Below are 24,307 nucleotides of genomic sequence, written 5' to 3' on the forward strand. Positions count from 1 at the left end.
CTCTTTCTCTCTCTCTAAAATAAATAAATAAATTTTTAAGAAGAAAAATAAGAGGTAGAGATAGACCTGGATTCTGAAGAAGATGGTGATAATGATGATCAGGACAGCCCAGCCTCAGACGGAGCTTGCCAGGTGCCTAGCATTGTCCTAGGAAGGGGCAGAATGTGGCCTGGGGGTAAGGAGGAGGCCAGGGAATCGGGACCAAGCCAGGTAACCAGAAAGCCTGGGTGCTGGGCCAGCAGCACTTGGTGAGTTACAGCAAACAGAAATGCTAAGGTGGGGTGCTGGGTGCTCCTCGGCACAAGGACAGCTAATCTGGAGAATGAATCAGCTAGCTACATTGGGGTGTCCCCAAAGCCCCCAGCAGGGGTGTGCTGAAATGTGTCCATCGGGTTCCCTTGCTGCAGGAGAGAGAAGAGCTGCAACCTTACTTTGAAGCCTGGTGACCTCCTTCAGCCAGCAGCGAAGCACCTGTTAGCTGGGAAGCTACTTGGAGCCAGAGTCTCTCCTCAGGAACACCAGACGCATCGCTCTGGGCAGACAGGCCCACCTGCAGCCAGGGAGATTCTCTTCTTCCTGGCCAGAGGCCCGTGCCCACCTCGGATGAGCCTGCTGAGGAGAAATCCCAGACCCCAGCCGGAAGGTTGTGATCAAGGAGCAATTGAACACTTGCTGCAGGAAATTGGAGCTGCCAATCCCCTAACAATTGGGGTATTTTTTTACACTCAGCATTTCACGAATGTATGGTAAGTGCTTGGGAATCACAGAGGTCCTATGAGTGCTCTGTATTACAAGTCAAATCCTGTTACCGCAAGTACCATTGCAATGGAACTTTTTGTATATGACAAAAGCAATTTCCATGTCCTAGTCGACGGCGCGCTTATTTCAAACAATATTCAATATGCTGACAGGGAAAGTTCCCTTCTCTGAGCGCTCGGCTTGCTGATTGTCCATTCTGCTCACTCTTTAATGCGCTCATGTACCATCTTGAACCATTCACTGTTGTTGGATGCTTATTATTCTTGCCGGCCCATCTGGATGAAGAAGTCCTCAAGGATGGAGCTGGTCCTGCCCTGGGGACCAGCATGTGTGGAGTGGAGCATGCTAGGCCTTTGCTGGTTCCCGCACCATGTTTCCTGCTCATCCACTACAAGTGTTACACTGGGTGTGAGATGACCATACCAGTAAGATTCAGGTCCTGCTCTCAAGGGGCTCCCAGACTGGCAGGGGGAATAGACAGCTAATTCAGGATGAGAAGTCCATCCTATAACAGGGCTCAGAGCAGGAATACCTGGAAGTGGCACCTCACACAGATCAAAGGGATCCAGGAAGACTTCCTGGAGGAGGTGACACCTAAAATACAACTTGACAGATGAGCAGGAGGTATCCAGGCAGGTTGTGGAGGGGGAGGGTCAGGGCAGTGGAGGGAGCTGGACTAGAATCCAGGGGTTGCATCAACACCTCAGTAACAGCTCACTTTTATTAAATTCTTGCCATTTCCAGCTCGAAATACAGGCTGTGATGATTTTATTTCATTTAAGCCTCACATCGACCGTACTATCCCCATTCTACAGATGAGGAAACTGAGGTTTTAAGAGGCTAAATATTTTGCCTAATTAATTTGCACAATCTGGGTATTAGCTGTCATTATTATTATCATAATAATCACTGTCAGTCTCCCAGCCTAAATTCACCTCTTCTAGTAAATTAGATTTCTGATTAACCTCACCTACGGACAAGGTCGCACTGCTATTAGAGGGCAGTGTCAGGTTTTGAACCCAGTACTTAAGGCTGCAGAGGTGAGATCAGGACCCAGAATGGCTCCGGCAGGGGTGGGTGGGGCTGGTCACGAGGTAGGCAGGGTTGGCCGTGAGTGGCAGCCCTCCAAGGGGTCCAGGTGCAAAGGACATGCCCACTTGGGGCTTTAGAAAGAGTCCTCTGGCTTCACCACAAGGAATGTGTTTCGGGGGCACATCTGGAAGCAGGGAGATAGGTTAGGAGCTGTTTTCTCATCTGAGCAAGAGAGGTGGGCAGCCGAATTCAGGCCTCATCTGCATCAAGAAGTGAATGATAAAGGAGCATTGCAGGAGGTGGGCAAGGCGGGGCCCCAGACACACCGGCTGGTGCGGAGAAGGCAGCGTGGACCAGGGAAGAGACCCAATTCCAGAGGCTGGCTCTGCGGGGCGGGGCGGGCATCCGGAGGTCCCACTGCCCATGCCCAAGGGCGCTGGCGAGGCAGAAGGGGCTCTGGTGGCATGGTGGATATTTGGGTGGAAGGTGATGCTTACAGCCAAGTGGCAGTGGCCTCTGGTTCTGCGGGACCATCCCCTTCACTGCAGTGAAGTCCCCAGCTCCCCGGTGAGGATAAGGGTAGGCATCAGGTAAAGCCAGGCAGGCTACTTTCCAAATAGTCGGGAGTCAGAGGGTTAGGTCCAAAAAACAAGGACTAGCCAGATCACCATGAGCATGTTAGGGTAAGAAGTGTTAGGGCTGCAACCCTGGGATTTCAGGGGTGCCTGGCGCGCCCCACAGATAAAGACAGGGCTGGATTCATGGTGCACCCAAGGCAGCTGCCATCCTTCCTGAGGACCAGGGCACCAGTGACTCTATCTGGCTGGGCCCACAGGGGCGGCATCTTTGTTGGGCCCAGCCCAGTGGGGAGGAGGGCGTGGTGGGCACTTGGCAGGTGCAGGTTAGAACTGCGGTCTGGTATCAATTCCCAACTTACATCCCCACCCCCAACTTTCGAAGTCTGTGGTATTGACACTGTGTAGTGTTTGGAAATCCTAGAAGGAGACAAAGTGCTCAAGGGGATGATTCTAAAATAGGTAGTGATGCTCCCCAGCCAATACTTTGTGTGTTGTGGGGAGAGAAATATATCCAGAGACAGTGACACCAGAGCGCTACAGGAAAGCTCTAGAGAGAAGCGTCTCTTCTCTCCCTCATTAGGAGAGCACAGCAGTGTTCTAAATTCTTTAAAGTGGCTCTTCAGTCAAGGAGGAGTTTATAAAAATAATTTCCGCAGCAGGGAGGACAGCGGGTGACAGGCAGCAGCTGGGCGAGAGGTTGAGAGGTTGAGAGGCAGTTGCTGGTGGGTAAACAGGGCAGAGCCCTTAACCCCAGGGTTGAGCGGGGCAGGCTCCATCACAGGCAGCGCTGGGCGGCCACTCAGCCCGCAGCAGGGAGGGGCTCGGCGGGCTGATGGCTGGGCTGACAACTGGCGGGTCCCCACCGCTGGCCTCTCAAGTCCCATCAGGGCTGGCTTCAGGTTGGTCACTCCTAGTCCATACAGAGCCTCTCCAAGTGGTAGGGCCAGGAGAGCCCACTGGGCAGGTGCAGCTCTGTCCCAGGATGCAGGCAGGGCACAGCCGAATCTGAGCCCCTTGGCCGGGTGCCCTGGTGTCGCGGTCCCCCAGGGGCAGAAGGGGCATCCTGGTGACATGCTGGGAAAGAGAGCCTGCAAGCAGAACTGGAAAATCATAGCAACCCAAGAGGAACAAAGGCATTTTAAATGGGAAAAAAAGAAAAAAGTACATTTTAAGAGACAGAAACAGAGAAGGCTCCTGATTAGGCAAGGCAGCAATGGGGCATGGGGCAGGGGGAGGGGACAGCTGGAGCAGTCCCTTCCCCAGCTAGAGCGGGCTGCCAGTGGCCGGGTGCTATATTAACCGTAGCCTCGCTAAATCTGCACCCATAAACGTCTGGTGGAGGGAATGATGTAGAAGAGGAAAACACAACTCAGGGGTTCTCGTGATTTCCCGAGTCCTTTCAACAAGGCCAGGGAGAAATGGGAACGCAGGTCATCTGACTTCAAACCCAGCCCTTGTGTTAGGCAGCCTCCATGGTGTGGCAGATTGCAAAGGTGGACACCAAGGCGTCTCCCCTCCGTGGACCTGTCTGCCCCTTCTCCATTAAGAGGTCAGATTTATTCCCCGTCCCCTTGACCTAGGCTGGCCCTGTAACTGGGCTTTGGCCAACGGAATGCAGCAGAAGTGACCCGGAGCCGGGTCTAGGCCTAAAATCGGCATCGTGCAGAGACACACAGGCTGGACTGTTGGCTGCCGACAGACCACACGGCTCGGTGGGGCACAGGGAGAGGCAGAAGCCGGGCAGCCCTCCAGCCACCCCGTGTGCCAGACGCGGCAGCGAAGCCCTCTTGGATGCTCCAGCCCCAGCTAAAGGCAGCCTCACGAGGAGCCAGGCTGACACCGCGCAGAGTAGAAGAGCTGCCCGGCGGAGCCCAGCTGCCCCCAGAATGGTGGTAAATAAGTCACTGCTGCTTCTTACACTGCGCTGCACAACCAAGACACCCAATTAGTGCCAGACTCTCCCCCTGGGGGGCTGATATTGGAAGGGTGCCCAGGCTGCCTTCCTGGCTCTGGTAACTGAACGACACCAGCCGGGAATGCTCTAGAGGGACTTGACGGCCATTCATCTTGTCCTTGTTTATCTAGAGAGACCCCGCTCTGCATCTAGGACTGTGCCTGCCCTGCCCTTCTTCCTCTCTGTCCTCTTGCCCACCTTGGGCTGGGAACTCCGCGAGGAGAGGACAGTGCTGTGCTCTGCTTTCTCTCCAGATGTGGGGACAAGTCTCTACACACCAAGGGTGCTTGGGTGTGATGTCGGCGCATTAGTCTGCCCGTCTAACTGGCTGACTATTAAGGTAAATACCCAAATCAGACTCCGCTGACCATCCACTGGAAGGAGCTCTTTAGTGGGTGACTTATTTCAGTGGGATGATTCAATTTCAGTTTGTATTTTGCTGTTAGAGCAGGAGAGCTTGGTCCAGCTGAGGAGGGCAGGCTTTTCAGCTTTTGCTGTATTGGTCTTTGCTCCATGGAAGCCATCCTAAGCGACCCAGAGGTTCCAGAATATGGCCCCACTTCCACCCCACCATCCACTAACTGGTGGTACCTTGTCATGCATGCTGTGTCCCAGCTAATAACGTGTTGTCATGTAAATTAATTATAAAATGACTAATGTCAGTTTCCCTTTCATCGGGGCAGGCAGAAGGACTGGGGACCTGAGGAGGGGATAGGAGAACTGTAAATGGAGCCACATCTTTTCCGTGGAGAGAAAACTCCACAGGATCCGGGCACTCCCAGCATTTCCCCACCTCCAGCCGCCTCCGTGAGCCGCTGCAGGGAGATTTTTCTGAATAATGGAACATTTTCTTGTTTTAATCAGATGCAATTTTGCAAGTAGTTTTTATGATTTAGCAAGTCCATTAAAACTGGCATTTGTTCTGCTCTGACACTTGAAAGGGGCTCCACAGAGCATAAACATTGGAAATTACTTGTAGGGAAAGACAGTATGAAAATTCCCCAGCCTGGGCCTGTTGTCTGAGAAATTCTGTTATCAAGCATCATGCCAGCTACCATGAGAGTCGCATGAGATATATGCTGCGTCCTCTTTACACACTAGCTGGGGGTGCTGGAGCTCAGGCAGCAATAAAGACTGGATGTTGTTCTCTTTCAGCACTTTTGGGCATCAGGAGGTGAGTAGGTTTTAAAGGGAACTCACTGGAAGGGCAGGTCATAAAGTGCAACATCTGAAGGAAGAGGGTGGGTGAGCACATGCTTAAGGGCAAGCCTGGAAATTGCTTTCCGGCCCACAGTGAATGATAGGGTATATCAGTACGTAATTAAGAAGGTCAGTTTATCAATTACACTTGGTAGTCAGTTCTCAATTATCCGTGTACCGACAGATGACCGGGGTCAAATAAAAACTCTAATGAAACTCTCCTATTGCTCTCTCTGCTTCCCATCGGCCCTTGTCTCTGCACTGTCTTTGGGGAGCGTTTCTGCTCTCCCAATCAAGGCAAAAGCAATAGCAGAAAGGTAAAACCTGGCAGATCAAACTACATAAAAATAAGAATTTATGCAAAAACCAAACACTTCTATGAAAAAACAAACAGTGCCGGGCCAGCACAATAATCGATGTTATTGACCCACTATAGTACACTATAAAAAAAATTTTTTTTTTTAATTTAAAAACAAGACTAAAGAAAAATATTTGCTCCCAACCTTCAGGCCAAGTGTTAATGTTTGAATATAAATAATTGATATGTAAATTGAAAGGAACATTCTAACAGTCAAGATGGGGTAGGGGTGGGGTGTGGAGAACAAACACAAAACAGGTAAAGGATATGAATGGCAACGCAAAGATTTTTTTTTAAACGAACATATGTTAGAAAGCGCAAGCTCACTTGTAATTAAAGAAACGTGAATATAAGATATAATTTGGACTTCCAGCTAACCATGGAGGATTGGGCATGTGTTTATTTCCTCTCCCTTCCAAATCCCCACTGCAATGAAAATAAGGAATAAAAGAAAGGCATAAACTCACAAGAGCCCAAAGAATAGGAGGGGAGGTGGTGGAGGAAGCCAAACACTGAAAAGAGTCTTCGGGAGGATGGGCAAAAGCCTGGGGGTTTGCCACTGAGCCCCAAAGCTCAGGAACTAGAAAGCGCCAGGGCTCAGGAATGGCCAGGAAAAACTCGGGGGGCAGAGCAGAGGTTCCATGGGCTGGAGAGAAGGATGTAGGGGTGGGTCGTTGTGGGATTTAGGGCTCAGAAAGAAGGGGCAGGACTTTCAGTTCAGCAGAGGGATGGCCTAGATAAGCAGATGCATGCCCAGGACAAAGACCTAGAAAGGCAAGTAACCCAACCAACTTTTAAGACAGTAAGAAAATTCACCTCAGAGCCAGACACAAGGCACCTGGGACAGAACAGGAGGCACTTGAATTGACACATAGCAATTGTGTGATTTTGCCAGCTTTGGTGACCCAGGATGTGGGGTTAGTGCTTACATGGGGCCCGAGGACGAGGCTTTGGGCCTTCTCAGAAGGAGTGCTGGAATTGAGATCCCTGCATAGAGCCTTGGCCCTCAAGCGGTTATACTTCCACTGAAGAATGGGATAGAAGAGTCCACTGCTAGTGCAGAAGGATGACAAGGAAGCTTGTCCCAGGAAGAGTGGGGTAGAGGTCTCATCTGGTAATTTATAACCAGGGACCAATTCCTCATGCAGAATTGGTCTTCGACTTCATCCTAGCTTCATGCACAGAAATAAACAAGCTGATTAATTTATATTAAAAAGTGGTCCTGGGGGGCGCCTGGGTGGCTTAGTTGTTAAGCGTCTGCCTTAGGCTCAGGTCAGGATCCCAGGGTCCTGGGATTGAGCCCTGCATCGGGCTCCCTGCTCCGTGGGAAGCCTGCTTCTCCCTCTCCCACTCCTCCTGCTTGTGTTCCCTCTCTCGCTCTCTCTCTCTCTGTCAAATAAATAAATAAATAAATAAATAAATAAATAAATAAATATCTTAAAATAAATAAATAAATAAAAAATGGTCCTGGGTTGGTGGATAGATTTGGGACTCCTAACATAGGCAAACACGAGATGTCCTTAAAAGGACATTTTCTCATCTGGGGTTGCCCAGGATCCTAGAGATGAAATGCTGGGAGAGATGCATTTACAACACAAGTTAAAAACACATGAAGACCTTGGTGGTAGACGAAGGGAAGAAAGACGATTGCCACAGTGGAGACAAGAATGGGAATGTTTGACAGGTCTCACAGTAGTTAAAGGGGGGCAGGTTAGGGACGTGAGGGCAGATGGTGGTTGAGAATTTGCTGGAATTTATGAAGAATCCCAAGTAAGATAGATGAAACTAAATGCACACCGGGAAACATTACTGTGAAATTTCAGAGCACTGAAGGCAAAAAAGATATTTGAAATCAGCAGAGATAAAAGACACAGATTATCTAAAAGAACATTTGTACTGAAAATAGTGGAAGATTTGTCCAGAAAATACCAGAAGAATATATCTAAAGTTTGGAGAGAAAATAACTGCCAACCTTGAATTTTATACAACTCGAAGTCATTTTTTTCAAGAGTAAGGGTGAAGTAAAGACATTTTCAGATATGAAATGATGGAGAGTCTTTAACTGCAGAGCTTTGTTGAAAGTACTATTATGGAATGCACAAAAACACAGCAAAACCATCATAAAAAACATGGTACATATCAACAAAATGAAAGAATCCTATGCTGTTCTTTAAAATAAAAGAGACAGACCACATAGTAATAATGACAAATTGAAGATATGAATCAAAGAGGAGTTAAACAAGAACAGGATAGAGAGGTTGGGGAAGGGGTGATGGGAGTTAAAATGAGGAGTTCCGAGATCCTCATTTTAGTTGAGAGGAAAAGAGAGACACTGATTAACTTTGGATTTTATGTTACATATAGATATTAAAAATTTAAGGGTACACACTTTTTTTTAAAGATTTTTTTATTTTTAAGTAATCTCTGCATCCAGCATGGGGCTCGAACTCACAACCTAGAGATCAAGAGTCACATGCTCTACTGACTGAACCAGCCAAGAGCCCCAAGGCTATACACTTCTAAAGTCAAAATAGAACATGTAACTTCCAAAACCATAGGTGGAATAAGAGGATACTTTTTTACAAGCCTCAATTGTTCCAATAGGAGGCAAGAAAGAAAATAAAGCAAATAAAAAGCAGAGTGTGGTGGGTTATATTTTCTGAAAATGTCTACAACAATATTTCCAATCCCACATGTCCTTCCAGAACGTTGCCACTCCCCACCAAGAGGTAAAGTCTCATACTCCTCCCCTTGAACCTGGGCAGGACCTTGTTATTACCTTGAGAAACAGAATGTGGCGGAAATAATGCTCCATGATTTCTGAGGCTTGAGCATAAAAGGCAACATGCCTTCCACTTGGTGCGCTCTCTCAAGATTCTTGCCTTTTGAACTTGGCCACCAGCTTGTGAGGAACCCCCAGCCATACAGACAGCCTGTGTGTAGGTTGTTTGGTCTGATAGTCCCAGCCAACGTCAGCCCCTAGGGGGCAAGTTCTGAGACAAGTCTCACCTTCAGGTGTCCCAGAGGAGGCCCCAGATGTGGTGGAGCTGTGCCCTGTCCAGTTTCTGACCCACAGAATCCAGGAGGATAGTAAGTGTCTGCTTTATAACACTAAGTTTTGGAAAAATTTGTTATACAGACATAGCAATTGAAGTACAGTGTGAGTAAAAAAAGCCCAAAATAAGATGACAGCATTAAATCTAATATATAAATAATCATAAGAATGTAAACTGGTGAAACTCACTTGTTAAAACAAAGATTGTCAGGTTGAGTTTTTAAAAAAGGTTCGTCTTGTTTAGAAGTGATAGATCGTGAAGAAAAGGCACAGAAAAGTTGAACAAAAAAAAATTGGAAAAAAATATACCTGTCACATACCAATCCCAAGAACACTGGTGTGTAAGTATTTTATTGTACATTAACATAGCTTTTATTATTAAGAATAAAGATGGACACACACACAAAAGAATAGAAATGGACACCATATAATATTAAAAGGATCCATTTGCCATGAATATATAGAAATTCTAAATTTGTGTGAAGCGACTAATACAGCCTTAAAATATATAAAGTCAAGATTGACAGAATTCCAAGGAGAAATTTACATATCTAAAATCATAATGACAATTGTAACATAGCCCTCAGCAATTGATAGATTGATAAGCAGATAAAAATGAGTAAGTATTAAAGGTTTGAAAAAATAAAACCAAGATTGAGCTGCACTTAACAATTGGAGGACACATCTCCTTTTCAAGTGCTCATAACACACTTACAAAAACAGACCACGTATGGGGTCCTAAAACAAGTCACAACAAACACCAAGGAACTAATATCATAAAGGCTGTGTACTCTATCCAGAGTATAATTAGGTTAGCAATACATTTTTAAATCTTTTTAGAATATCCCATGCAGTTATAATTTTTTTTTAAGTAGGCTCCACACTGGGCTTGAACATGGGGCTTGAATTCACGACCCTGAGATCAAGACCTGAGCTGAGATCAAGAGTTGGACACCAAACTGACTGAACCACCCAGGTGCCCCCAGTTATACATTTTAAAACATTTTTATTTATTTATTTATTTTTTAAAGATTTTATTTATTTATTTGAGACAGAGAGAATGAGAGACAGAGAGCATGAGAGTGGGGAGGGTCAGAGGGAGAAGCAGACTCCCTGCCGAGCAGGGACCCCGATGTGGGACTCGATCCCGGGACTCCAGGGTCATGACCTGAGCCGAAGGCAGTGGCTTAACCAACTGAGCCACCCAGGCGCCCCCATTTTAAAACATTTTTAAATAATTTGTGGGCCAAAGACAAAATAGAAAGGGGGAATTGGAAGACATTTAGACCTAAAAGAGAACAAATATATGAAGCATCAAAATATGAGGGATGCAGCTCTAGCAGTAATGCATGGGGGAGTATACAGCCTCAGATGCTTAGATCATTAGGAGGAAAGATTAAGCAGTTAATGAGCTAAGAGTTCATTTCAACACGCTGGAAAAAGAAGACAGGGTAAACCCAAAGAAAGTAGAAAGAAGATAAAGGCAGAAAATAATGAAATAGAAAATGTTTTAAGAGAAGAAGTCAATAAAACCAGAACCTGGTCCTTTGAAAAGACTAATGAAACAGACAAACTTCTGGCAGGATTGATGTGAGGGTAAGGGATGGGGAGACAGGGGGTACACACAAAGGTGGAAACGGAGATATAACTCCAGATATAGCAGAGAATTGAAAAATCATAAGATTCATATGAATATTTTTTTTAAATAACTAATACTCTAAGAACCATAGGTAAAATGTGTTTTCTAGAAAAAAGTAACTACTAAAACTTAGAAGAAAATTAGAAGGCAGAATAAACCTATAATCATTGAAGAAATTGGATAAGTAACTAAACATTCACCTGTATCAACAACCTTAGCCATGACCACAAAACATTGTTCTCAGGTGGTTTTATAGGGCGTGTCTCCCATATATTCGAGAGACAGAGAATCCCAGTCTTATACAAAATGTTCTAAATCAGTGCTTCTCAAACTTAAATGTGTGATCAAATCACCTGAGGGTTGTTCAAATGAAGATTCTTAGCTGTTGGGTTGAGGGTGGGGCTTAAGCTTCCACATTTCTTTTTTTTTTTTTAAAGATTTTATTTATTTTTTTGACAGAGAGACACAGCGAGAGAGGGAACACAAGCAGGAGGAGTGGGAGAGGGAGAAGCAGGCTTTCTGCGGAGCAGGGAGCCTGATGCGGGACTTGACCCCAGGACCCTGGGATCATGACCTGAGCCGAAGGCAGACGCTTAACGACTGAGCCACCTAGGCACCCCAAGATTCCACATTTCTAAAAAGCTCCCAGGTTGTGTAGGTATTAAGGCTTCTAGAAATCACTAAGATAAGGATAAGCCAATAGAAACTTGGGCAAAAGTTATATACAGACATACCTCAGAGATATCGCAGGTTCGGTTCCAGACCACCACAATAAAGCACATATCATGATAAAGTGAGGCAAAGCAATTTTTTGGTTTCCCAGTGCCTATAAAAGTTATGTTTACACTATACTGTATTAAAGCGTGCAATAGCATTATGCCTAAAAAAGCAACATACATACCTTAATTTAAACATACTTTATTGCTAAAAAATGCAAACCTCATTTGAGCTTTTAGTGAGTCATCATCTTTTTGCTGGTGGAGGGTCCTGCCTTGGTGTCAACGGCCGCTGACTCATCAGCGTGGAGGTTGCTGAAGGCTGGGGCGGCTGGGGCAAGTTCTTAAAATAAGACAACAATGAAGTCTGCCACTTCGATGGGCTCTTCCTGTCACAAACCATCTCTCTGTAGCATGCGATGCTGTTTGATAACATTTTACCCACAGTAGAACTTCTTTCAAAATTGGAGTCAATCCTCTCAAACCTGCCGCAGCTTTATCAACTAAGTTAATGTAGTATTCTAAATCCTTTGTTGTCATTTCAACCATCTCCACAGAATCTTCCCCAGGAGTAGATTCTATCTCAAGAAACCAGTTTCTTTGCTCATCTGTAAGAAGCAACCCCTCATCCGTTCAGGTTTTATCATGAGACTACAGCAACTCAGTCCCATCTTCAGGCTCCACTTCTGATTCTAGTTCTCTTGCTGTTTCCACCACATCTGCAGGTACTTCCTCCGCTGAAGCCTTGAACCCCTCAAAGTCATACATGAGGGTTGCAATCAAATTCTTCCCAACTCCTGTTAATGTTGGTATTTTGAGCTCTTCTCATGAATCACTAATGTTCTTAATGGCATCTAGAATGATGAATCCTTTCTAGAGGTTTTCAATTAATGTTGCCTAGCTCCATAGAGGAATCACTATCCACGGCAGCTATAGCCTTATGAAATGTATTTCTTGAATAATAAGACTTGAAAGTCAAAATGACTCCTTGATCCATGGGCTGCAGAATGGATGCTTTACTAGCAGACATGAAAACATTCATCTCAGGGCGCCTGGGTGGCTCAGTTGGTTAAGCGACTGCCTTCGGCTTGGGTCATGATCCTGGAGTCCCGGGATCGAGTCCCGCATCGGGCTCCCTGCTCAGCGGGGAGTCTGCTTCTCCCTCTGACCCTCCTCCCTCTCATGCTCTCTGTCTCTCATTCTCTCTGTCTCAAATAAATAAATAAAATCCTTAAAAAAAAAAAAAAGAATGACTGAAATCTAAAAGAATGAAATGCTAGGGGCGCCTGGGTGGCTCAGTTGGTTAAGCGACTGCCTTCGGCTCAGGTCATGATCCTGGAGTCCGGGAATCGAGTCCCGCATCGGGCTCCCTGCTCAGCGGGGGGTCTGCTTCTCCCTCTGACCCTCCCCACTCTCATGTGCTCTCTCTCATTCTCTCTCTCAAATAAATAAATAAAATCTTTAAAAAAAAAAAAGAAAGAAAGAAAACATTCATCTCATTTTACATCTCCATCAGAGCTCTTGGGTGACTAGGTACAATGTCAATGAGCGGTAGTATTTTGAAATAAATTTTCTGAGCAGTAGGTCTCAACCGTGGGCTTACAATATCCAGCAAACCATGTTGTAAACAGGCTTTGTTGTTCCATTTATGGAGCTCAGGCAGAGTGGATTTAACATGATTCTGAAGGGCCCTAGGATTCTGGAGTGGTAAGTGAGGACTGGCTTCAAGTTCAAGTCACCAGCCGCATGAGCCCCTGACAAGAGAGTCAGACTGAACTCGGAAGCCAGGCTTTGATTTCTCTCTAGCTATGAAAGTCCTAGAGGGCATCTTTGTCCAATAGAAGGCTGTGCAGTCTACACTGAAAGGTCTGTTGTTCCGTGGAGCCGCCTCCACTATCTGAGCTAGATCTTCTGGAGAACTTGCTGCAGCTTCTACTTCAGCACTCGCTGCTTCCACCTGCACTTCTACGTTATGGAGACGGCTTCTTTCCTTAAACCTCATGAACCCGCCCCTGCTAGCTTCACGCTTTGCTTCTGCAGCTTCCCCACCTCTCTCAGCCTTCACAGAATTGAAGAGAGTCAGGGCTTTGCTCTGGATTAGGCTTTGGCTTAAGGAAATGTCAGGCTGGTTTGGTCTTCTATCCAGACCATTCACACTTTCTCCACATCAGCAATAAAGCTGTTTTGCTTTTTTATCATCCGCGTATTCACTGGAGTAGCGCCTTTAATTTCCTTTAAGAACTTTTCCTTTGTACTCACAGCTTGGTTAACTGGTGCGAGAGGTGTAGCTTTCAGCCTGTCTCGGCCTCGGACATGCCTTCCTCACTAAGCTCAATCATTTCGAGCTTTTGATTTAAAGTGAGAGATGTGCAATTCTTCCTTTCCCTTGAACATTTAGAGGCCATTGTAGGGTCATTAACTGGCCTAATTTTAGTACTGCTGCGTCTCAGGGACTAGGGAGACTGGAGGGGAGGGAGAGAGATGGGGGGATGGCCTGGTTGGTGGGGCCGTCAGAACACACACAACATTTATCAATTAAGTTTGCTGTCTCACGTTGGTGTGATTCGTGGCGTCCCCAAGCAATTATAATCATAATACCAAAGATTGCCCATCACAGATCATAATAAATCTAATAATGATGAAAAAGTTGGAAATGCTGTGAGAATTACCAAAACGTGGCACAGAGACATTAAGTGAACAAATACTGTTGGGAAACAGTGCCGAAAGTCTGGCTCAGCACAGGATTGCCACAAACCTTCAATTTGTGAAAATTGCAATATCTGCAAAGCATAATAAAGTGAGGTATGCCTGTGCATTGAGTCCGCAGAAGAGGAAGCTTGAATGCCAGTAAAAAGACGCCCAACCTGATTGTTATAAGCAAATGCAAACTAAGAGTAAGCTACTGTTTCACATTAACCAGATTAGCAAATCTGGTTGGCTAAAAATATGAACTACTGGAAAATATGTGGACTCAGAAAGCCTTCCATTGTTGCTGATGGGTGGGAGGATTAATTGGTATATTTACTTTGGGGAACAATTTGCCAACATGTGTGAAGTTGAAAAACTGTATATGCCATGACACAGCATATGGGTCCAGAGAAATTTTGCACATGAACTCAGGGAGAAAAGTACAAGAATGTTCAGACTAGCAACTGTATGTAAGAGTGAGACATTGGAAACAATCTAAATTTCTGGTAACAGGAGAATAATTGAATGATTAAACGCTACACACCAGGAAGGCTCCATGTTGGACCTCAAAAACTGTTGAAAGAAGTAATTGGAAGATTCTTAGGTATACTTTGATACCCTTATATAAATACAAAATATTTAATGTAATAGCATATATTATATATCACATATATGTAGCAAATTATAAAAACATGCACGGGAGTGAAAAATACCAGTCAGCTGTGGTTGCAACTAGGGAGGCAGGGAAGGAGAATGGGGTAAGGGTTATATGCCAACTAAACCTATCACATTTTATTTATTTATTTATTTTAAAAGCTAGGAAGCAAATATAGCAAAATGGTATGAATGATTTAACAAAACTGAAGGGAAATATATACATATTTTGACATTATCCCCCATACTCACCTATATGTTTATAATAATTTATAATTATAATAGTAATAATATGTAACAAAGAGGGTATAGCAAATGAGAGATAATCTTAAATGTCTTTAAGGCAACAAGTGGTGAGGTGGTCACTGATAAAGCTAGAAAAAGAAGGATCTGCTACAGAGAATGTAGCCAACTTGTCCAGGGGAGCAGATTTTGATCTCAGATGTAAGGGACAACAGAGAATGAGGGTGCTATTTGGAGCTATATCAGGGAGGCTGATTGAAAATCCATGTACCAAATAGTAGCAGCCCATCCCCACACTGTGTAGAGTTCCTGGCAACCATATTTCTACCCTCCAGATCAAAAAAAAAGTTTCTTCTAAAAATAAACTGAATAACCCTAAAGCAAAGATCCTGCTTTACTGTGATACTTAGGTGTCTCCCGGTAAAAGGACTGGTTCATAGCCCAATCATCCTGAGATGAAGTGCATCAGCCAGCCAGTCCTGTCCGTGAACACAAAGCCCCTAAGTGGCTTTTTATTTTCTCATTCTTATATATGAAAAGATATCCAAGAATCCCAAACACTTGAGACTACAAAATAATAATAACAACAAAGAAAAACAAACCCCAGAAGATGACAGTTCAGGCAACAGAAAATAATTTTAAAACAAATACTAAAAAGATCAATTAGATCCTCAGGGAAATTAAGATGATATTGTGTACATGTAACAAGAACAGGATGCTATGAAAAAGGAATAATTAAAACAAAAAACCGTGGAAATGTATTTTTGTATTTATTTAAGATTTCCTAAATTTTAGAAATTTCATAGAAAGTTAATTTCAAAACAGTGTTATAAAAGAATTTCCCAGAATTAGAGAGGATAATTTGGATTCAGTGGTTCTATGGGGCACTCAAGAAAATGAGTGAAAATTGAGAAGGCTAAGGTTAAAGAACGCTGGGGTGGCTAGAACAGTGATATGGGGGGAGGAGACAGTAACAGGTCATCTACAGAGACTAGCATCTGACTGCTGTCACATTTTTCATCTGTAACATCGGGCTCCAGATGGCATTCAAGTGAGTCTTCAACGATCTGAATGGGAATCACTTTCAACCCCAGGAACCTAGAATTCTATACCTAATTGAGCACAACAGCCAAGCAAATATACTTTCAGGCACACAGGACTTGGGTAATTTATCTTTCATGTGTGCTTTCTTAGGGATTTAGTGGACGGCGTGCTCCTGAAAAATGTAATAAATCAAGAAAGAGGAAGATATGGGCTGGGGAAAGCACCAGATCTAACCCACAAGAACAGTAAAGAGGTAATCCTGGGATGGCTGTCCTGGTCATCCAAAGAAGCAACCAATCCAGATTGGAACAGGACAACTGAGGTGTCCAGGAAGAGGTTTTCAAGAAAAACAAGAAAGGCTTATAGAATACCTGATGTGATGAAACACTGGAGAAAAAGAAAAAACCCCAAAACAAAAACCCGAGGAATTCTATAAAGACAAACAATGCAAGACAAAAAGAAAGGAATTAGAAACTCTAGGGAGAATAAAAAGTTGTACAGAAAGGATGTGCGACTAATTTGATGAGGCAGTAAACAGTATTTCCATAAGCAAAGTAATAATTATTTATTGATTTTTACCAAAAATAGTAATCATGGAAAGATGAGAGAAGGAGGAGGTAAGATAATTAAACACTCAATCATCATCACAGGGCATCAATAAATAATGTGTAAAGTACATAAATCAAGACATTATCAGTAAAAACAGTATTTAGAGATACAAAAGTATTTACCAGAATAAATCAATTTAAAAGATAAAAAATGGTAGCCCCTCGGGAACAGGACTGAAATTGTTGACAAGTGTAGAACCAAAGACTTTTGTGGTTCACGGTAAGCCTTCTGGTACTTTTGGCTTTTTAAATCATTTGTCCTGTTGTTTTTGTTTTTTAAATATTTTATTTTATCTTTTTATTTTTAAAAAAGATTTTATTTATTTATCTGTCAGAGAGAGAGAGAGCACAAGCTGGGGGAGTGGCAGGCAGAGGGAGAGGGAGAAGCAGATTCCCCGCTGAGAAGGGAGCCCAATGCGGGACTCGATCCTAGGACCCGGGGATCATGACCTGAGCCGAAGGCAGATGCTTAACCGACTGAGCCACCCAGGGCCCCGAAAGATTTTATTTTTAAGTAATCTCTAAAACCAATGTGGGGCTCAAACTCACAACCCTGAGACCAAGAGTCACCTGCTCCGCTGATCCCTCATTTGCCCTGTTCTGATTTTTAAAAGTGGCTTCTTCTTTCAGGTCCTGGCCGGCTTTGAATGCTTCCAGACTAACAGACTGCATTCAATTCTGTATGCACAGGGCAGCCATGGGAGGTTTCAGAAGATAGAAGGGAATAATCAGACCCAGACTCTGGTACAGCAAAGTCCGTCTCGAAATGAGACTTCCAGGGCTGAACACGCTGCACCCAATGTCAACACAGCCAGTGCACAGACCTATAGCAGGGCTACAGCAAAGCAACAGCACTTTTTTTTTTTTTAAAGATTTTATTTATTTATTTGAGAGAGAGAGCACATGAGAGGGGGGAGGGTCAGAGGGAGAAGCAGACTCCCCGCCGAGCAGGGAGCCCGATGCGGGACTCGATCCAGGGACTCCAGGATCACGACCTGAGCCGAAGGCAGTCGCTTAACCGACTGAGCCACCCAGGCGCCCACAACGGCACTTTTTAAAAATCCAATCTTTTACGCTTCAAACGTCATCAAAACCGTTTTCAGGGGAAAACAAAATTTTCTGGACTTTACCTACTCTTATTTTGTGGTCTGCTATTGATTGATTTTGAGTGACCATGAGCAGGTGCCCCGTTACACTTTTTGGTTGCTTAGAATCCCTAAAGTTTTAGTTCAAGTCTAGCTCTGGAGGAGTTGAGATCATCTTCACCTCTGTATCCTGGCCCCTGTATTCCATTATCGAAGCCCAAGATTGTGTTGACCTTATCAACAGCCACACATACTCTATGGCTCAAGTTGAGCTTCGAGTAGGCTAAAGCCTCACGTTTGTCGCCTCCTTCCCCCATTTCATGAACTGCTGTCAAGTCATAGTATCACTGTTCCTTTTTTTTTTTTTTTAACAATTCCTTTTTTAACTCAAGTATGGGATTATCCATGCTGCTGTAACATTACTCCTTGGTTTCTGTCCGATATTATAATCTGCTCAGATGGTTTAAAATTTGACTCTAGCATCTTTCCCTCCCGACTTTAGGTCACCTAAAAATTGGATACACCTGCTTTCTAGGTCGATCTTCACTCCAAATCATTGATAAACATGTTGAACAGGATCGAGTACAAAACAGTCCTGTGGCATGTCCCCTAGGACTGCCCTACCAGTTGGGGACGGCTAATAGGTGGTGTGTGTGTTCTGACTGATGGCTGAGGGCTGCTTGGAGTCCTATGCCAGGAAGGATCACGAAGCTCCATCTGGATTCAGGGGAGAAGAGTGATGCAGTTGCTTAGCAATGCCAGCTTTGGGGAGGGCATGGTGGGGTCGGTGTCACAGATTGTCTTCCCTGCTCCAGAACAGCCTCCCATCCATTAAACAGTGTGATTTGCATTTGTTGTTCAATCTCCCTGAAGTCCACCTTTACCAAGTGCTGTCCCTCGGCCCACATTTCTCCACCTTGTTCATAAGGACCGGAGAGGCTTTGTCCATAATACTGCGGAATCAATACGCATTATGTCTGTAACATTCTCCTTATCTACCCGTCGAGTAACTTCATCCGAGGAGAAAATGAGGAGAGTCTGGGAGACTTCATTCTGGGTGAACCTGAGGCAGAGTTCCTAATGACCATCACTTCATTTTCTAAAATTGGGTGCAACATCTTTAGTTGCCTGTCTCCCAGATATTTTACCAGCTTCCAGGACTTCTCTAGATTTGTAGACAATGGCTCTGACATCCTATTTGTAAGTTTTCAGCACCAGAAAAGTAAGCCACTTGCACCTGGAGAGATGAATAGTGAAAGCAATCAATTCCCTTATTACCTTTACACCTATCAATTGCCATGTGTGTCGCTGTTGTATTCATTATAGAAATAATGCATGTCTATTAGAGAAAACCTGGACACTATGGAGAGATGGAAGGAAGAAAAATCACCCACGATTTCAGCTCCTTTTCCCTTGTACGATTCTTAAGAGTTTGCTTTTGTGTCATTTTATAGAGCTGTGGCCATAATGTATGGACGACTTTGTCTTTTGAGTTTTCACATAACATTGTATCTTCAGAATTTTTCAAGTCGATATTAATTTTTAATCAGCATAATTTTTAATAGCTGCATAATATTCCATCTAGGGGATGTGTCATGGTTTATTTCACCATTCCACGACTACTACTGACCACTGAGGCCGTTTCCATCATTTTCCTACTTAAAATGCCCATTCTTTTATGTATTTATTATTACTAAAGTGGATTATGTGCCAGGCACTATGCTAGATGCAGGAGATGCAGAGATGAGCAGCCCTCAGGGAGTCAACATGGAATGACAATGGAAGAAGGGCATGTGGGGGCGGGGCATAAGCCCTCCCCGTGGGCAAGCTAGGGGAGGCTTCCTAGTAGAGGGAGGTGCGTGCAGATGCTTACGAGCTTCTCGCGCCCTGGTAAGGAGTGAGATGCAAACCCAAGCAAGCTGCTAAAGCACTTCAAGCATGGTCAGAAGCCCTAAGTGTGAATTCCAGCTCTGCTCTTTTTTTTTTTTTTAGAATTCTCAAAGCTCCCTTTTATTCATCCTCAATATTCTAAGAAAATATGTAAAATTTGGTGAAAAAAATCTTGTTTATTTCTGTCATTTCTATATTTTCTAATTTTGTATTTTTTAAATCATTATGAGGTTGGGTTTAATTTTATTTTAATTTTTTTTATTCTTATGTTAATCCCCATACATTACATCGTTAATTTTAGATGAAGTGTTCCATGATTCATTGTTTGTGCATAACATCCAGTGCTCCATGCAGAATGCGCCCTCCTCAATACCCACCACCAGTCCAGCTCTGCTCTTGCAAGCCCAGCACCCTTAGGCAAACCACGTAATTCCTGAGTCTCATTTTCTCTTTCTGGAAATTGAGGATACTAATTTATCTGCTACCTGCCTTCCAATGTTACGGTGAGAATCAAAGGAAGGTAATCGGTATTTTTGTGAAGTGGAGAGCACCGTAAAAAATGTGAAGCACTGTAGGAGAGGCTGGATAAATCCTCATAGAGTGGAATTCAATTCTCTCTCAGAAACCTGACTGCGAGTGGGGGCAGGGAAGGGGAAAGAGAGGACAGGGCTCACGGGTCTGCTCCTCCTGGACACTTTTAGCACAGTGATGGGAAGGTAGAGGAAGCTTGATCAAAGAGAGGCAATGAGTCAGAGGAGCTGCTTTCCAGACGAAACGTCTAGGCACAGTCCCTGTCCCCAACCCCCCTCCTCCAGGCGTCAGAGCCCAGCTACACCCCTGGTCTCTTGCTTTCCTTCTGGTACCAGGGTATAGAGTGAGAGCAGAGTTACTTCAAAGGCTGGCCTTCCTCCCGAACCCCTCCTACCCCAATTAATTCTTGCCAGGAGGTATTTGAGCTCTTTTGATCTTCTCTAGTCCCACTATGTAGCAATTTACATGGGAGCCTTGGAATGACATCTTGGGGAAGCCAGTTCTCTCTCTGTCCCAGTGGATCATATATAATACATACATTCATGCACACATGTACACACACACACACACACTGTGGAAACTTGCTGAAAAGTATCACTTCATAGGGCTGTTTATAAGCATTATCTCATTGGATTCTTACAAGCACTGTAAGAAGAAAATAATGGGATATTATTATCCCTATTTCACATAGGAGGAAGCTGTCAGACAAAATTTGCAAGGAGGCTGCAAGGCAAACAAAATTTATTGGGGTCTTTGGAATTGCAATCCGGGGAGACACAGATTCAGGAAAAAACCCAAATAGTGCTCTGCTGAGGGGGGAAACAGAGGGTCTTGAAAGGCAAAAAGGGGAATGCCAAGAAGGTTTACATAAACCGTTTGGCAAAAGTACGATTAGCTGAAAGAGTCTAGTATCTGTTGAATTTACATCTTATTGTCTAGGCTGCAAGAAGAAAGATACTGCAGTTTGGCAACGAGCTATATACTTGAAGTTCATGTTCTGTGCAGGGGTGGACATGCATAAACCCCACTCCCCTCATGGCTTCCCGGTTCCATTTGAGATGGGCTCTCCCAATGGGAGTGACCCCCATTTCAGGCTTTTCCTTTACAAAACAGAGGCTGAGAGAATTGAGATACCCTGCCCAAGAGCAGACAGTAAAAATAAGCAGAAGTCAGTCTTCTGACGTGATGCCCTGGACTTTTCTTTGCACCCCTCTAGGTCACATCTAGCAGGCAAGACTCAAAAGAGGTGGCCTCCAGCTGGGATAAAAGGATGGTGGGAGATGGACCTTAGCCTCACTCAGGAACCTTCCCCCAGCACCCTCCTTCCACTGTTTCCCGGCAACTTCCCCCGTGGGATGAGGGCTCGGAACAGATATTTTAAGTATGAAAATCTGCCCGTGGAAGCCCGGGAAGCCTGCAGTGACCCCAGAAACCCAGAAAGGGCCAGCTCCCCCTTCCTTCAGAATTGGACTTCGCACAACCCTCGAAGCCAGCAGATGAAAGGGGGACCTTGGGATATTTGGCGTGTTGCAATAACAGACTCCAAACTGTCTTGGCAAGATCAAACCCCAAGGCTCAGGCTATGTAGGTAATTCCATCCTGAGGAATGTCTCTTGTTTCTTTGTTCTGGTTTTCACTTCTAATTTGAGGCAATAGGATAAATAAGCAAACAAATCTGAGTCGTAGGGAAAGAGACGCCTTGGGCTTTGACATTCTCTGCATTTTTGTCCCTAAACTTTTGCAAGCTACAACTGTCATTGAGGAGACGTGTGGGCTGAGGGTGCCAGAGGGCCAGATTGTCTTTCTCCAGAACAAAGCCATCCCTGTGGGATCTGAATTCTGGACAGAGGTGTTGGGGGTGATGGCAGGGTACTCAACCCTACCTCTGCCCAAACTCCCTGCTCTGATTGTCTCAAGGGACAGATAAGAGCTCTGGGGCCCATCTGTTCTCTCTCCCCTCCCCACAGGTATCTTGGGAAGGGCCCCTGAATAGACCAAAAGCCCTGGTGTCCTGTCTAGGGCCCCACATCTGAATTCCCTCTTGGCCCTCATCAAGTCGTGGAGTATTAAAAAATTACTCCGACCCCTGTGCTCCAGCATTTGTAAAGAAAACATCCCTGGTTAATGATTGGATCCATCTTTTGGGGGGAATCTTTGAGTTTAGCTGTGGGGAATGCATCTAAGAAGGTGGCATCTTGCCAGAAAAAAAAAAGTGCTATCAAAGAGAAAGAGGGTCTTCCCCCTAAGAGACCTGCATTTGTGAGGGAGACTCGGATGCATGTGATGGGCCCGGATATTGAGGAGAGTGAAGATTTTATCTGAGCTCTGCCAAGTGATGGTCACTAAAATGGTGTCTGCCCCATGGAGGAAAATCCAGAGATACGGAACTCTTGAAACCAATGGGGATAGGATGGGACCTTCAAGCCCTGGAGGGCCAGTCGTAGCTGGAAACAAATGGCCCAGCTGCAACCCATTCTCCCCCTTGGCAATTCCCTAGTTTCTTGAAAGTATTATTGGAACCAAGTTCCAACTTTGTCTTCCCTATGCCATGGGGAAGAAAGAGGAGAATTCTGCCCCTTCCCTGAGGCTGAGTGCTATGAGAAAGCAGGCTAGGGTCAGCTGGAGCCAGATTGGAGGACCTCAAAGTAAAGAAGACTTTTAGATGCAGACAACACACATGGCCATCCACCCCACTGTACCAAGAAAATCTCACCAGGAGCCACTTTGGAAATTCTTGGTCTTATTTTTATTAAAGAAAGATGGCATTTATTTATAGTAGTACACTGACTAAAAGTTCATTTAGAATGATTTTTCCCTTGAACAAAGGGACAAAGGGCGGTAGGGGGCCTAAGAGTGAGAGATAGATACACTGGTTTGCAAACTTTTATGTTAGCCACAGAAACCTCTCCTCTTACCAAGATCTTCTGTGGGATGTCATTATTGAAGACGGATCAAAGTGGATGTGTTCTGGTTGAAGAGGGACATGAGGAAAAGTCTTTCCCACTTGGACCCTTTCTATTTCTCCTTCATCACCAATCATCCCTGAGGTACTTCCCAGAATCCTCAGGATCTATAGCAAGCATTTGAGAAGCATTAATTTTATCCAAACTCCCCACTCATAGATGATGAAACCTAAGTCCAGAGAATTGAGGTGACCTGCCCAGGCTGGTTAGCATACCAGTGGGACGCCAGTCCAAGGGTTCCAAAGTAGAGTTTCCCAAACGGTGGGCCATACCGCACTGATGAGCTGTTAGTAGGTCTCCAAGCTCGGCAGACCGACAGGTGGGGGTGGGGGCTGCTGAAGTGCCCTTGCTAAGGTTCTTTGGAAAATAGCAGGAGTGGAGCAGGGTATGATGGTGTATCTTGTGGTCCTCCCCAGCAGTGACCCTGAGCAACTCCATCGCACTCTGCCACACTGTGACTTGCTAAACCTGGCCCAGGAGATAGATGCTCCTCTACCTGGTTGTCTACTCAAATTGCCAGCTCAGAACAGGCCACCGCCGTTTAGCTGCTGGGGGAGTTTTGGTTTGGAGTGCCCAAGTGCATGCCATAGACCCCATGGTGCTGCTAGACAGGGCTGGGGGCAGGGAGGGTGGGTGGGGCTGCTGGTAGATGCACTTCCAGCTAGTGTGTCTTGACCATACACTTCAACTCTGTATCTTCACGAATATCAGATGCTTCTAAACATTTACAGCCCCTGCGCCTTTTTAGTGGCATCCAAGCAAAGATGCAGGGCGAACGCTCTAACAATGCACACACCTCCTCCAAATTAGAGCCTCGGCATCATTTTAAATACTTGATATGAAAAAGCTCCATAGCATTCAAATACATTAGCATCATCACAAGATATTTTAACATTACATTTGTCACTGAAAGAAAAGGCAAAGCTCTCCGAGTGGCTTTAAATATAATTTCAGTGGCCGTGAAATGTTGAATGTGCTGCTGACTTGTGCACTTAAAGTTTCTTGTCAATGAAGATTATCAAGAATTTGAAGAGATCTGTATTGAAAACCTGGAACAAGAATTACATGGAGGCATTTCAAACATAAAACCCGATACAAAAGGTTATGTTCATGGAAACAATATTAAACTACCATCTAAAAATTAGAAAATGTTTTTGAATTTCCAAAATCTAAATTCTCTGCAAATTTAACTTTTTAAATATCATCCCTGATATTTTGTATTTTTATTCACTCCTTCGACAAATATGATTGGAGAGCCAGGCAATATTCCAGCTTTGGGGAATATATCCCTGAACAAACAGACAAAGACC

The sequence above is a fragment of the Mirounga leonina genome, unplaced genomic scaffold (genome assembly GCF_011800145.1).
Source record: "Mirounga leonina isolate KUSES-001 unplaced genomic scaffold, KU_Mleo_1.0 Mir_153, whole genome shotgun sequence".
Lineage (NCBI taxonomy): Eukaryota > Metazoa > Chordata > Mammalia > Carnivora > Phocidae > Mirounga > Mirounga leonina.